Raw genomic sequence first — 13,880 nt, 5'->3', positions numbered from 1 at the left:
ACTTTTATTATTAATGAATTAATTGCATAAGCAACAGGGGATTGTTCCAGTCCCAGTACATAAATGTTACCACACTTATCTGCCACCACTGCTACGTTAATGCTAATTCTGCTTGACAAACACCGTGAGCAAATGCTGTGTTGCCAGTCTTGGGATGCAAAACAACTATGTCCTCATACCTGTCTTCACAATTTCTTTCCTCTTGCCTAGGACACTGTTATTTTCACTTAGATTAACCATATACAGCTTCAGGAATTAAAAGGAAAAAGCATGTTTGAATTGTTTAACAGCATGAATTATACTGGTGCTGATTTTGCTGAAAGGTCAATTCTGAGAGCATCTTACTGAACACGGTATATCAGCTGGGACACAAATGTCTAGATACTGTTAAGACATTATTCTGGCTCCACTGGAAATACAATTTAATTGAAGGTTCTGCCATTCTCTCCAAATATATGCTGCTATGGAAATGTTTCACTTGTCAATGCCTTTTTAGGTTGATGTCAATATCTCTCCTGATATTTTACGGATAGCAATGACAACAAGTTAACATGCATATGCTTTTACAATGTCTGTAAACTCATATGTGCATTTCTATATTGTGTATAAATATATTCTCTACATACGGTCTATACTCAGACGTTATTGCCATATTAAAAACCAACCTAGCAATTACAGTGTTGCCTCACACTTAAGGTTTAACGGTGCCATTCAAGTGTTCTAGAGCAAGGTGCTGTGGCAAAATATACCAGAAAAATAACAGTCTTGTTTTTAAAGTAAGGGACTCATCTGACCCAACATTTTAAAAAAACAAATGGAAGAAGGGTTTTATAAACTATTCATTTCCAAGAGAATTATAAACCAACTATTGTCAATGAAGATGCAGAATGCAATGTTTATTCATCGGATGGAATTGGTGGTTCTTGCTCATTTCTCTGGGGGAAATGAACAACTGAGAACCAAAAATAATTTGGAACTGGTGAACCACAGCAATCCACTGGTGTGTAAATGCTACGGACACTTTAACATTTGCTGCACTTCTATCTGCTGCAATTAATTTTGATCAGATGTCTGCCGTCTAGATTTATTACTAACTGACGGGTGACAAAGAATGCTCTTGGCCAGTTTTGTGACCATAAAACCTTTGTGATATTTGAAAAATTCATATGCAATTATACTAAATATTCAAGAGCAGAGACACTTCTGAGCTGCAGGGAAGGCTCAGTTAGCAGCTCTCTTAATACCAGTGCTTTCTTTTATATCATACTACCAACACAATCATACAACAAAACACTCTGATATAGTGTAGGCAAGCATCATGTACTGTCTAGCTCAAACCAGAAGATTCATTTACTCTCTACATAGGAGGCTGATTCAGAAAGCACTTATGAAGGCGCTAAAGTCTCTCTCTCTTTAAGACAACACGTAAGCTTGTGCTTACCCTTAAATCACATCCATAATTACTGCTCCAAGTACAGATGATTTCTTGTATCAGGCCCTTGCAGAGAGCCGTTCAGGTCTGTGTGGCCACAGGCTTGATGAACTGAATTTGCACTCCACTCTAGGATATTGATGGTGTCAGTGAAAAGGTCACCCACCCAAGGCACCCAGCACTCTTTCAGGACCCAGACCAAAGATTACTCTTTTTGAGCTGCATAACTGCACTTGTGACAGCAAACAAACAAGGCCAAGAAGTCCCTTTGAACGGAGCAGCTGTCTCACCATGAGTAAGAACTGCAGGATCTGCCCTACATTCAATACTGAACAAGCAAGAAAGACATCAGGAATCTTCTGAACTTGATGGGATTGAACCAGAGAAGATGTCTGCAGAGTTTCACCCAGTGCAAGGCCCATCCCCATGCTCAGGAAGCCTATCAGTAATGCAACAATGCACTGGTTGTCAACAGAAGCAAACAGTTATTGACAGCATCACGGCTGGAAAGAAGCCAACTGGTTGTAATGGACCTTTCAGCATCATCTCAAAGGCTTCAGCTTCACAAAGGATCTTCATGAATTGAGGGGACCCCACCTGCAAGCCATGTCCCCTGCCCAGGCATCCCTTGGTAGTGTCAGAGCTAGCGACTGGTACAGCAGTGAGGCACTACCTCAGTTACTTGAGAAATACCTTGCCACCTGCAGTTTACGATCACTGCTGTTTGTCAGCCAGGAGTTTCTGGGGTAGATCCTATGCAGGCAAAGTGCCCACTGGAAAGACACAGCCTCCTGTCCATCCCTCAGCCTCCTGCAAGGCTGAGATCTGCACCAGTCAAGAGTCCACTTACGATCACATAACTGTGGGTCACTGGTCTGCCATAATGAGCCAATGGCAAGTAAGTGTCCAATATCAAGACCATTTATTCATTAAAATTTAAAAAGCTGTACTATATAGCTAGATATAGAGGGAGGGGGGTGAAGAGAAAGCTGGAGCAGTTTCAGAAAGTGTTTTCTGTATTTCTTATAATTTATTCATGACTTTCCTGACAGTAAAGCACTACAGTCTGCAGTCCATCCGACTCGGCAAATACATCAAACCACATGAGACCAAGATTCAGCACCCAGTTACATGCTGACAAGCCCAATGAATCTGCTGGGTTGCACCCATGTAAAGTGAAAAGAATCTGCCACATTATCAAATGCTCAGAGACAGAGCGTTGTTCTCCCATTGTCAAGTGCTAGAAAACAAAATTACTCTCAGAACTGGCAGAGCCATCAGTGATTCAGTCCGGGAAGATTTACATAATCAACTGCACTTCTGCTCTTAAAACCCCCTAGATATTGTCTCAGACTTCTTCAATCTCACCACATCTCCTGGAAAAAATGAAAATAAATGGAAATGGAAGAAGCAGATGTGTAGAGAAAGGTTGTGTGTCCTATTTCCAACTAAAGACAAACCTGGCTATTCAGGATCATGTATTTGCCATCCAGTAGAGAGAACCTAAGGGAGTTTATGAAAGGGATTATAAGAACTGTTTGTCTTCAACAGCAGGGGCCTGGACTCAGTGACCCAAGGAGTCTCTTTCAATCCTATATTCTGATGAATGAAAAATACCCCTCTAATGCCTCAATATCCTGTACAAATCTCACTGCTCCAGAAGATAATCCTTATTTCACCTAAGGCAAAAGCCATGAGGACCCCGAAGTTTCTTATGTAATAAAGACGTGTGGTTCTCGTGAAAAGTCTGGTTTAAACTCTGTAACCTGGGGTAAGAACCCAGATTGTTAAGCCTATGCACTTGATGCACATTCTTCTTTCTTGGTCCATTCAATGATAAAAATGACTCTGTGCCTATTCACAACAGGATAAGGCAGGTTTGTAGCAGTTACCATGAAAATAATTTCTTATTAGTGTGAAAAAGTGTCTGCAAAATTAAAAAAAAAAAAAAATCATAGCACTGCATTTGTTAATCACACATCCACATTACCTGCAAGCTAACATTTTATCTTCTCCGAAAACTCACAGTGGAGATATACTGCCGACCAATGGACTTACCTTCTCAGCACGATCTGCACACCCATCACAATCCTTCAAGGGCTCTGCTGTGTCTTACGAGCTCTAGGGGAAACAAATTAAAAAGAGAAACTGTGGTTACTCTCAGCGTGCTTTGACTTCAGGCAGCCAGCTGGCCAGCATCACCACATGCTCACCCAAGATGGAACCTCAATTTACTTGTCCTTACTCTGGGATGCAGCCTTTGATCAATGCTGCAAACACACGATTCTGGTTTCTGACCACATTATGCATGACCCAGCATGTTTGTTTCCATGAGTGCATGTCTGCAGAAGCCTTTACCACTACCCTCAATTTTTATTTATCAAGCTAAAAATATATTCAGCACTTTACAGAGCATAGAAGAAGATGCAGTTCTCAGACCAAGGGCATCACACCAAAATAAGAAGGATGGCAATATTCTGCCTTGGCTCCCAGCTATACAAAACCACTGGAGCCCATTTAAAATGTGCAGCTGGAATCAGGCTGAGCAAAGTACAAGGAAACATATGGAAGGGCATTACCTCACCTGGAGAAGGAAGGTGGACTAGACGGTCTACAGGTCTCAACATATCTATTACTACGAACCACAAAATTGAAAAAAAAAAAAATGGAGCCCCTTCTTATGGATAAATCCATGAGCCAACTAGCAATATGTATTGCCAGAGGTGCCAAGGGCCAACTTTTCGGTGCTGTCTGGATCAGGATGCATCTAAATAAACACCGCACCAAAGCTTTACCCATTTCCACGTGGGAAGCTTAGGCTGCCTATACACGGGCTCACTGGCGTCCTAATGAGAGCAATCATGTCTGCTCCACGTTCTAACTAGAACGCTGCAGCGTGACTGCAGCCTCGTGTGTATTAAGCCCCCGCGCATGTAAAAATGGCTGCAGGTGCTTTAACTAAACCTCGTTGAAAAAGGTTTATCTAAAGTGCCCCATAGCCATTTTTAAATGCACGGGGGCTTAATACACATGACGCTGTGGCATTTTAATCAGTGTCTACCTGGGAACCACTCGAATTAAAATGCCCTCCCCTCCACCTCCGAGCATGTGTGTAGGCAGCCTTATTAGGTTTTACCTCCACAGAGCCATTAGAGATCAGTGCCCGGTCTTTGTACAATCCTGTGCAAGCAGAGACTTAAATTCCTCAAACCCTTTCTGTTTCTGTAATAATTTTTCCATAGTTTACAGCATAATTTTACTTTTTGAAGATAAGTAATGAAGAAAATAAAATATCCAGACTCTCACAGAATACAGAGCTGTTTCCTGCTCTCAAAAACGGCCACAAATACTACTGTGTGAGATTTGAATTTTATTCGTGTCTTTCACAATTCACCTTGACTTCTGGACCTTTTTTGCTCAGGCTTTGTTGAATTATATAATTATATGCCGTTAGTTCTTGGAAAGGCAGCATTTGACATTATCCATCAAGTTATTTTCATATTGCTAAATGAGAAATGAGAATGAACAAACAAAGTTTTTAGCATCTGTCAAAACTGGTGGGAAAGTAAACATCTCTTTCATTTAATACCACAGTATGTCATGGTTTTGACATAATAGGTACGGAAAGGATACTGTAGGAAAGTACCAAATATATATTAGTTAGATTGCAACCCAGCATAGCTCCAACTAGAGCGCATATTTTCAAATGAATGAAAGTATGCAGAAATATTTAAGAGGAGCACCAGGACACAGGATTGGGGGGGCTTCCTGAGCCATCAACCCACTGAGCAGCACACCAACCTAGTGGGCAAGCTTTGAAATGGAGGTGGGCTAAAAAGCCTTCTGCAAGACATCCCTGAAACATGTACTTTTAACCGCTTGCATGAGCATGTGGCTGCCACGGGTTATATATGGAGTCTTGCTGCCATGCCCGTCAGTCTGACACTGTTCACAAAGTACCCATTTTTTTCATCCTGATGAATACTTTATTCCTATGACTAGATGATGAATGAAAGTAGTAAACGTGCCACCAAATTAATTCATCCCTATGGCAGATTATCACGGGAACCTGAAAAGTTACCAAAATACACCCATTCTTATTGCAGTTTTAAGACTGATAGGGGAATCTCATTCACAAAAAGAGACTGTAATGACATAAATATAAATGCTAATGTGAGGTTCAAATGCAATTTTAAATATTTATCTTGCAAAGGTAAACAGCCAAGGGAGCATATCTGAAGAGTAAATACACATTAAATCAATTCAAGTGCTCACAAAGTAACCTATTTTCAAATATATTTACTTGAAGGCAAAAAGTCTGCATTGCTACGGATCCAGCCCTTCGGTGATGGTAGTGGAAAAAGAGATAAAAGAATGTGCCATGAATATCTGTCTTCATTGGAAACACACACATTCTGCTCAGAAAGCATATATATTATCCTTTAGTTTTTCCTGAAATTACCAATGATCATTATGCTCTTTTTCCACCATGCTATGCTTCACAGCTAAGATTCACCATTTCTAATTACTTGAAATAATTATTTTCAATAAATTGTTCCAACAAAAAGTCCTGGTCATCTGAATGCCTTTGACATTTAGGGATGTTTAAAAACTATACCTGGCTCTGAACTAAACTTTGACAAGATAAATTTTGATTGCATTTTATAATGCGTTAAATCTTTTGTAATGTCTAAAACATGGTGGAAGGTCACTGTAGGAAAATGCAGCCCCTGATGCACAAAACTACATGCACCTGAAGGTTAGGAAGAAGCTGTCAGTAAGGAAGGGTATTCCTTTAACTGTCCAGCGCATGGTTTCATTGACCGGTCGGTCTCTATTAGAAAATAGAAGACTACACACAGGCAACAGCTCTAACCCTGTAGGACTGTGCCTAGCTCGAATAGCATAATGCCTGCACTGCTGAGAATGGATCTAGAAACAAAATCAGTACGAGTTGCCTGGATCTAATCTTGAGTTTGTTCCCAAGTTTATTATATTTCCTGTTACCTATAATTTACAGATACTACATTAATTTTTAAAATCTGTGTATTGCAAACAAAACACTGTAGTTTTGACTTCTTTTTTAATACAGTTTCCTTTTCAACTTTCTTGGACCTGTCAAAACCCTGTAATTTTGTCTGTTATTGCAGCTGGACGTTACCTACAAAAGAATAGCTGTGATGTTCAGTGAAGATTGTGAAATTACAAAGAGCCCTGATTAATGCGCCAAAGAAGAGTAAATAATGCAAGCAGATCTAATTTTGTTCTGCATAATGTAACTAATTATACAGCAATTCTTGGATTAAAGCACATCTTATGTAAACATAATGCGCTCTCATTTACAATGAATTCCCTCAGTTTAGTTAACCAATTGCTTTTCTAATTCTTGAGGTATCATTAAAACCTTCCTAATTTAAATACAAACAGATGTGTATCATAATACCATTGTCAAATGTAACCCTTGATACTTCATAAATAAGTGAAAGAAAATTATATATTCCTCATGTGATATTTAATTACAAGGTTTGAAGAGGAAATAATAACTGCTAATGATCGAATTAAAGGCTTCAAGATCTAATTTGATTAAGCTATGTGCACATTGGCATCTATCTTGGCATGCAGCAAAATTTATAAAGTTGATTTTCTCAGTCATATGGGGCTTAATGCATTTTTAGAGTAAAAGAAGCTAAATTCCTGGTATATTATTAATGTTGGGTCACTTCCATAAAACAGCAGGAAATGCCTCAACGAGATGATGCCCAGATATGGAGACTATTGGCAGTCTGAACTGAAGATGAAGGTATTTAATGGACCAACATCAGATGTTTTTAGATCAAGATGACACTTATTTTACAGGATGTTATTATGTTAATAGACTGTAAAAAAAGCTTAGAAGAACCTGGTTTTAATGTGTTTACCCCTGAAGACCATCAAAAACCTGCGTTGTAGGCAATTCTCATGAATTATTACAGACTCTAAAAACAATTACCGTGTTATCATCTGTTTCAGCTTTCAGGTTCATTACAGTTAGCATACATAGAGTAAAAGTAATGAGCAATCTCCCAGAAAATAGATAATTTACAAATACAGTAATGTGAGATTGATTAGATAAATTAAAAAAGGTTAGATTAGACAGACACTTTCTCTGGAAATGATGTGTTTTATTCTAGGGACCATGTACTGCTCTGTGAAGAAATTAGTTGAACAGTAAGTGTTAACTTAATATCTAATTAGGCGAGTCACTTCTTTTCCCTGTTACCTCCAGCTGTTTTGCATCTCCAGGCCTCTAGCAATGCCACATCCCCTTTCTTCTTTCCCAGCTGTTTTTCTCGTGTCTGAGAAGGAAGATGAAGGTAAAATAAACAGAGCAGCCCAAGCTAGCAGCAGTCCCTGGAGGCACTGATCCAAATCAAAGCCTCTTCACATCTGTTCAACCAACTCCCTTGAGGCTATGATTTCACTTGAGAAGACCTGCCTAAGGACATGAAGCCTGCATGCTGTGACAAGGTGTGGAGTTAGTTTTATGGACATATGCTGCACGTTCCCCTGCTGCATCGCCCTTAAATTAACGGGCACAGAGCTCAAGAGACACAGATACGATGCATGGCGGGCTCGATCATCAACCCTGCTAATTACCACCTAAAAAATAAGTGTTGCTTCTTTTCATAAGCATGTTGTCGTAGGTACACATGTAGGCTCTTCCTCAGTACAAGCCATACCCAAAACATGGTAGTTGTCAATACCTGGAGGAATTGTTGATATGCAAGACAGTAACATGTAGGTGCAGTTCATTGAAAATTAACACAGAGCAGAGCACAGCATTTCTCACATTTCAATGCCTTAAGCCAAATTCCTTGCTGAGGCAACTCCTCCAGCTTTGGTGGAGGGTACGCCAACAGAAAATCCAGTCCCTAATCTTCTTTCTTAAGATATACAGAGAATAGCCTCTGTTATGCTGTTATCAGTGTGGAAGAAAGCTCAGTTACAGTGACCATTAATGCCATGTGCTGGGAAAGAGATAAAAATTAATTCAAGTTTCCAGACGATGAATGGAAAGATCGTATCCGATTTCACATAAGCAGATATCCAGGGTGAAAGCCATACAGTATGCAGCAGTAGGGGTCATCTTCTGGTTACAAAGCAATACGCTAGACCACATCCAAGATTTAAAAAAAAAATATAATATGCTGAAGTTAGATTACTGAACCCATAAATAGGAGTTTGGGATCTAATTTGAATCCAGCTCATGGCAGTGGGTATCTTTCAGCTGATTATAGTGGGCTCTGGTTCCTATGGAAGGGGTCAGGTTTTTAAGAGTAATAAGCCCTTACCAGTCCCCATTGGTGTCAGAAAACCTGAGTAATGAGCATTTTGGGGGGGGAAAAACAAACAGGGGCCTAATTTTGCAGTCAGAAAATCAGTTCTTGACTCCAGGTTTTGACTGTATTGCCTGAAGATTTGACATTTCTTGATTCTCTTTCTGTTAACTGTAAGCACATATACGTTCTTTATTATTTGCAGCACCGTGGCTCAGTCTTACTAACACATGGAATAAATTCATCTTGTTGGCTATTTGTAGATTCCCGAGCTGCACCCAAGTTCACAGTAACTGCCCGTACACATTAGGTGACACAAATGCAAAATTGTGCCGTGCATGGAAGGGGGCACCCAAGATTTTGAAAACAGTACAATTCACTTCTATCTATTGTGTGGAAATTGCCACCAAAACACTTCCTTAGGACAATTTATGAATAAGCCAAGAAAATCAATATGTTATTCAAATCTTCCTATTTGCTCTACTTCTCAGTAGTAGTACTGTAGTAGAGTCTGCTCAATTCAAACATCCATGGTGAAGAACAGTGACTGATTAAGTACATGAAGTTTAATAAAAAAAATAAACTGGAAAAGGAAGAGATACTGCTGGCATTCAAAATTACTCCTGTGCCTCTATTTCAAAAATAATACATTAAATTTCATTATCATCTTCCTCAGATGAATGGAATTATTATTAACAGTATCCATTCTTTTGATTTCTTAGCTACTCATTAGCAGCCCCCCAGGTCAAGTATCGGTGGTGCAACACAGCAGTAGCTTCCATTACTGGTATCCTTACCAAAATTAAAAACCATAGTTGCAAAGCCTGGGTCTGGAAGATGAAAGCATTCTTAGACATTCCCTGAGGAAACAAACTTTGAGAGGTTCATTGTGGTATGATAGGGTCAGGTTTCCCAGGAGGGTCATTTTCCACCATCTGGTAAAGCCATGGCTGAGCATTATCAATTTAGACAGCGTGTAAAACTGCCTGATGAGACGCTAGACATCTATATAGCTGCATTATAAGAATTAGCCAGGACATGTCAATTGGGTAACTTTACAGTAATGAAATGATAGATGACCGGTTGGTGGGAAAGACCACAGCTCTCTAGATCTATACGGTATCGCTGTCTGGATCAAATTTGACACCGACTATGGCACAAACATCTCTCCTCAGGTGGAACAAGCCGTCAAGGAAGACGAGGCACTTAAACATGAGTGCAAATGCAAGTTAGAGAGAAATCAAGCTGCAAAAGAAAGAGGCAGCGAGAAGAGGAAGAATCGTAACAAAGCCTTGACCAGTTCATCTTCCTGCAATTCAACAGATGCCATTACACTGCTTCCCCTGCTAACAGGCTTTTTAAAAGCTCAAAGATGCATTTATTGTTAAATACGGCAGTACAGCACAAGTTACCTCATTCTCATGAGCACGCTGTAATGTAGGTCATGGAGGCTCTCCTGCTTCGGGAATCCATTGCAGTGTTGTGGTGGCATAATGACAACCAAGTAAACCAACGGCCCAGAGTCCTCCATCGTGCTGAGCTCCACTTGATGCGAGACGAGGGAACGCAGCAAAGGTAGGTGGCTCGGAAAGCTCCCCTGCTCCTCAGTCAGGGGAAGGGACGGGTCAGCCCTTGTAACAGCAAGGCAGCTCAGCACTGCAAGGGCCGTGCTGGACTAAACACACCCCTTCAACTGACTATTGCTCCCAGGCCATGGCCTGACAACCGGGACGCCAGCCAGGGGAACTGTCCAAGGGTATGCATGCCCGTTATAAAAGCTGTTTGTAACACTGCTTGAATATTAAAGGCTCCTTCGTCTTCATCTACTCATCTGCCTCCCTTTGGCTTCAGTGGGATGCTTTAACTAGACAAAATGCACAACAACATTTGTTCAGTGGAAGTGAAACTCCAGCCCCTTGGAGTCGATGGGTCTTGGAGTCGAAGGCAACTGCCTTCAGCGACCGTCTGCACGCAAGATGGGAGGAGGTCTCCTTAGCCCAGGATACTGTCACGTGCCATTTCATGGAACAGAAGCTATGTAACTACAGACTCTTTACGGCGGCTGTATTAAGGCTAAATGTATTTATAAATCGACTTGCAACTAATTGTCCGCCTGGCTACACGGGTAAGAGAAGGAGTGCTTCCAACAGGGACGGAAGACACAAAGTGAATAATTGAGATGCTCCCCTCCTAACGGTCAAACAAACCTTGTGAAATGTTAATCCCCTGCCCTGCAGTGGGGAGGTAGTCCCGAACTTGTAATACGTTTTACCTGAGACTTCTCCAATGAAAGGACAGGCATGTGTCATTTCGAGTTAAGCAACAGCAGACATCTGAAAACGTGATAGTTAGCAGTTGTCTCTGCCAATCTGGCAGTGTGAGAAAGGATGATGTGGCAACAGGCACGGGCTTTGCTTTTCGACTGGAGGGAGTCTGGATGCACTTGAGCCTATGCACCTGTTTGATGTCTAGTAAGATGAAAATTGTATGGGTTGCTTTAAGGCATTACACACAATTTTGAATCAATATGTTGAAAAAAAAAAACAAAAAAAACCAGGCATGGTTCCACAAGTTGCTTTTGCCTTGGGAGGCACACAACAAATAGATCTAACTCAAAAATCCTTAAAATCATGATCATAAATTGCCTTTGGACTCTGGCTTCCTAACCTTTCCTTTTGAAGGACTCTTTTTCACACAGAAATATTACTAACTTCAGTGATTCTGCTGATAAGGGAAAAAAGTAACGTCTCTGAGAAAGCGTCACCCAGCAAGCTGTATAAATCTATCAGAGCTTTCACTTAGCTTCTCATCCAAACCTTTTGTCAATGGAAAGACTACCAATAAATTCAGGAGACTTTGCATTCAGAACTTTGTAATTTTTTTTCTATGATCTAGTATTTTTCCTCAAGATGCGCAGAATTTCACCCGAGGTAAAATTTTTACGCATTCTACTAGGACAAGATGGTTAAAAACAGGACCCTAAAGTTGGCTCCTAAACTCCCTTTTAGGCTTTTCCTATATAGGGGCTCAGATCTCTAGGAGCACCACGCAGCTGCAACTCTTGCCAGAGTCAAGGTGCAGATGTGTTTTGTGTAAAGCTGGTCTCTATTCGGGAACAAAGAAAAGGATTGTGCCCTTCTGCTGCTCCACACCACCCACAGACAGACTGTCCAAAGGACACTAGTCCAAGCCCTTTCCAAAGGTCTGGCCTTCAGTGACTCCATAGCAAATGCCCTTAGTTTCCAATAAGCAAACAAGACATGGCACCAAATCAGTACAATGCCTTCTCTCTCAGTGGAGCTCAGGCAGCGACACCAGCTGCGGGTCTGCTCACTGCGCCCAGCTCTCAAAGTCCAGCTGCACCATCACCTTTCACCTGTCACTCCCGACAGGGATAAATTAAACCCCCCAAATTCTGCCCTTGCTCATCTTTGTGCTGCCCCTCAGCGTTCGGCCAGATTGTGCAGGTGGAGCTCGCTGGAACCGAGCAAACAGCTCCACTGCTGCTGTGCCAGAAGGAAGAGGATGCACTTTCTTTCCGTTACCCTTTTCTCCCCGCACAGCCGACAAGGGTAAGAAAGCTGTCACCACCTGTTGTCACAAGAGGCAGCACACAGGACTCGGAAGACAAGCAAGGGGCAGATATACCAATAAGAAGGTGCCATTTCATAGTGTTAGTTTCCAGAGTAGACTCTTAATTATATGGCTTGTTAGTTCTACACCATAATTATTTTCTGGTGCAACATGTGCTATTGTGGGCAACGTAATTTGCCCTGGAGGTCTCCCTTCCCCTTCTGAAGGCCACTCACCACTTCTGCCACAGCTGGCTTATGCTGTGTTACTCCCAAGGATCAACAATCAGACTCAGACATGGGTAACTGCATATAGTCTACTTAACTGAATGACATGAAAGCTATTAGCTAAGAGTGCATCTGCCCTTCCTTGATTAGGCATGAACATTTCTCGAACACTGAAATGCATGAGCAGCTCTTGCAGACTCACCCTCTATCCACTTGCGCTTACATGTTGTACATACCTATATGCACAGACACATACACAGCGTAAGGGTTGGTTTGTTCCTTTCATAGACAGACAAAAATAGTTTGGGGAAATTCTCTGTCTTGTGTCATACAGAAAGTGAGAACAATCCCTTCCAGCCTTGAAGTCTATGAAATGTCCAATCTGCGGCTCTCTGGAGAAGGTTACAGATACTCCTAAAAAAACCTACCTCTTAAATCGCACAAATATTCTCACGAGATTTTTAATATTTTCCTCAGCCTTCAGCACTGCTCCACTGTAGCTTCCTTGTGCACATCAGGACAAGTCTGCCTAGCTACTGATATATATTACGTAAAGTCCAAGGGTGCCATCTGAAAAAGAATAGCACTTTAAGGCAGGCAATGCTCCAAACTGTCCGCAGTCTCACGTTAAACAATTTACCTACTGATGGAGGAGAAAATTTACCTGTAGGGCACAGCGTCCAGTTTGCAGTCAAGAAACTGAGACAGCCTGTGTATAGTGTGTGTGCTGGTTGGCAAAGTCTCTTTATTCGAGCTAAACAGCTAAATATTGACTATGAATGGGAACAAGGAAGCAGATGCTTTATCTAAATTACCTCTGATCAACTGATTTGAGGCTGCTGCTGAAGATAAAGTGGTTTGCAGGGTTTACATGAATTCAGCGCACATACACACTGGCTTATCTCGGAACAATCAGTAAAACCCTCCCAAGAAAGATCCCAATCTTACTGGCAATGGCCTCACGTACTAAGTGACTGGACTATTAAGAACTGTATTGAGATGGATTACTGCAAAGTGCTAGGTTATTTACACAAAAAGGGAAACTATTCTCCTCCTCCTACTCGCAGGAGCAGGCCCACTGCTTTCAATGAGACGAAAGTATAGGCGAGAGAGGGCAGCATGGGGCACACAAGGTTGGTGAAGTGGCGTGAAGGCTTGGTAATCCAGAAAGAGCAGAGGTTTTTGTATGGAGAAAGGGAAAGAGGCGGCAGAGAGATTCCTGCACGTCCCAAGTGGGCCGAGGGAAGCCGCAGAGCCTGCACACGTTTCTGGGCCAGGAGGATTCCAGTCACCGCACAGGAAATGGAGATGTTGAACACCACCACTTCTCCC

The 13,880-nt window shown here is 41.5% G+C and overlaps 1 long non-coding RNA gene across 1 annotated transcript in view; it reads right to left on the bottom strand.

The window, feature by feature from the left end:
• Positions 1-13,880, bottom strand: part of LOC102559776 (uncharacterized) — a 134,450-nt gene that overhangs the window by 92,000 nt on the left and 28,570 nt on the right. Inside the window, exon 2 of the long non-coding RNA XR_009456080.1 lies at positions 3,491-3,553. This is a non-coding gene — a long non-coding RNA (uncharacterized LOC102559776). The remainder of the gene's footprint in view (positions 1-3,490; positions 3,554-13,880) is intronic.

This window comes from Alligator mississippiensis, chromosome 12 (genome assembly GCF_030867095.1).
Source record: "Alligator mississippiensis isolate rAllMis1 chromosome 12, rAllMis1, whole genome shotgun sequence".
NCBI classification, from domain to species: domain Eukaryota; kingdom Metazoa; phylum Chordata; order Crocodylia; family Alligatoridae; genus Alligator; species Alligator mississippiensis.
The sequence above is the reverse complement of the archived record's forward strand: the minus strand, read 5'-3'. Positions and strand labels throughout refer to the sequence as shown.